This window comes from Mirounga leonina, unplaced genomic scaffold (genome assembly GCF_011800145.1).
Source record: "Mirounga leonina isolate KUSES-001 unplaced genomic scaffold, KU_Mleo_1.0 Mir_53, whole genome shotgun sequence".
NCBI classification, from domain to species: Eukaryota; Metazoa; Chordata; class Mammalia; order Carnivora; family Phocidae; genus Mirounga; species Mirounga leonina.
Genome location: NW_023270807.1, coordinates 102,979,314 through 102,981,925, shown reverse-complemented (window position 1 = coordinate 102,981,925; position 2,612 = coordinate 102,979,314). Strand labels below are relative to the sequence as shown.

Here is a 2,612-nt window from a genome sequence, read left to right as displayed (position 1 = left end):
TAAGTGACGCAAGGATAGACATATAACCATATGGTCATCAAGTGTGAAGAAATTTTATCATGTGTTAATTCCCCCCAGAGAGCATCTACCACAGAAGAGACATCCAACAACCAAGTAGACTGAATGACCTGATAGTGGCATCGGTTACCTTGGTCAGACCACCCCAGTGCAAACACAACAGGTGCAGGAATGGAGTCTCCATGGTACCAGTGTGGAGGGGTATAAAAGGCTCCCACTCACTGAGACTGATCTGTGTCCAGTCTCCAAATGGCCAACCTGCCCGCAACAGTCTCCAATGCAGACCACCCTGATTCACCCCTCAAGGAGACAAACTAGCTACTTGGCAGCAGCTTAACATTAGAAATGGCAGCAATTCATCTCGACTGGAATCAGTGTATATTCTGGGTTTTTATTTGCTTTTCCTGCCATCAGTGACTAAGCCAGCATTACTACTCAAGGCCTTATTGAGTGTTTGATTTAGCAATACAAAATCAGACATAATATCACATTGAAAGGGACTCCCACTTTTACAGCCAGTTCAACTTGTACCTCTCCCAGGGCTGATGCGGTCACCTATAAGTTTTGCTCCCCAGAACACTCTGCAGTTAATCCCTTCCTGCACGTAAATCTCGGAGACTCAGTATTTTCTCAGGCAACTCAGACTAAGACAAGTGAAATGGGATTGCAATGGTGGCTGTTCCCTTAACTCTCTGTCTCTTGCACCAACATCAAGGAATATAAAATTTCCTCCTATTCCTACCCACATCCTGTCCTTGGGAGGGGTCAAAGAGGAATACGTCCACCGGCATTGGTACTTGATTGGAAAGTTCTGTTAAGAACATAAAATACTGCCCTTTTACGAAGATGGCGCCAAAGGCTAAGAAGGAAGCCCCTGCCCCTCCCAAAGCTGAAGCCAAAGCAAAGGCTTTGAAGGCCAAGAAAGTGGTGCTGAAAGGCGTCCACAGTCACACAAAAAAAAGAAGATCCGCACGTCACCTACATTCCGACGACCCAAGACACCGCGTCTACCAAGGCAGCCCAAATATCCTCGAAAGGGCGCCCCCAGGAGAAACAAGCTTGATCACTATGCCATCATCAGGTTCCCCCTGACTACTGAGTCAGCCGTGAAGAAAATAGAAGACAATAACACACTTGTGTTCATTGTGGATGTCAAGAACAATAAACACCAGATCAAACAGGCTATGAAGAAGCTCTACGACATTGACGTGGCCAAGGTTAACACCTTGATCAAGCCTGATGGAGAGAAGAAGGCGTATGTTCGACTGGCTCCTGACTATGATGCTTTGGATGTTGCCAACAAAATTGGAATCATCTAAACTGAGTCCAGCTGGCTAAATATAAATATAAATTTTTTCACAAAACAAACAAACAAACAAAAAACCCCACAAAATACCCTGGGATACCTGGGTGGCTCAGTCAGTTAAACATCTGCCTCCAGCTCAGGTTGTGATCCCAGGGTCCTGGGATCCAGTCCCGCATCAAGCTCCCCACTCAGCGGGGAGTCTGCTTCTCCCTCTGCCTGCCTCTCCCCCACTTGTGCTCTCTCTCTCTGACAAATGAATAAATAAAATCTTTAGAAAAAAAAGAACATAAAAACCCTGAGAAGATTTCAATTTCCTATTTGTTTCAAAGTGTAATTGGCTTGTGTTATTTTTAATTTTTGGCTGGAGATAAATCTTCCTGGTAACCTGTCTAGTACGGACTTGTAAAAGCAAATAAAGAAGCTTTATCTTGTACTGAGGAAATAGGTCATTACATGGCTAATTGAAGCTGAAATTTCAGAATCTTGGAAGCTATTTTTTTTTTAAGATTTTATTTATTTATTTGACAGAGAGAGAGAGACAGCGAGAGAAGGAACACAAGCAGGGGGAGTGGGAGAGGGAGAAGCAGGCTTCCCGTGGAGCAGGGAACCCGATGCGGGGCTCGATCCCAGGATGCTGGGATCATGACCTGAGCCAAAGGCCCATGCTTAATGACTGAGCCACCCAGGCACTCTGGAAGCTATTTTTTAAAAAGATTTATTTTATTTTAGAGAGAGAGGTGGGGGGAGGGGCTGAGGGAGAGGAAGAGAGAAATTTAGGCAGACTCCACCTTGAATGCAGAGCTCGACAGGGGGCTCAATCTCACGACCTTGAGATCACAACCTAAACCGAAACCAACAGTCGGTGGCCTAATCGACTTCACCACCCAGGTGCCCCTCTTGGAAGTGATTTTAAAGAATATCTAGCCTAACCCGCACCTGTTTAATAACTTTAAAGGTATTTGCATATTAGTAAAATCAGAATACGATTATCATTTCATTACTTAAAAAGTTTCAATTTTCAAGGAAGTTCTCATTTTGAGAAGTTACTCAATATCGATCGAATGTTTAAACTTTTCTTATCCTAAATTATTATACATAAAATTTGGTCTATTCATTTTTGTTTAACCAGTAGGCATATCATATGGTTTAAGGATCATTTATAACTTACTTAACTTTTCTGGTCTAGAGTATAGTCAATGATATCAATATCATTTTTAAAGTGTGGTGCCCAGAACAACCCTTTCTCCAACAGGTGAACAGCACAATATAAAGAAGAGGCACTGCATCT

The 2,612-nt window shown here is 43.2% G+C and overlaps 1 pseudogene; it reads left to right on the top strand.

Moving 5' to 3' along the window:
- Positions 1 to 760: 760 nt before the first annotated feature.
- Positions 761 to 1,369, top strand: LOC118001525 (annotated as a pseudogene).
- The last annotated feature ends 1,243 nt before the right edge of the window (positions 1,370 to 2,612 follow it).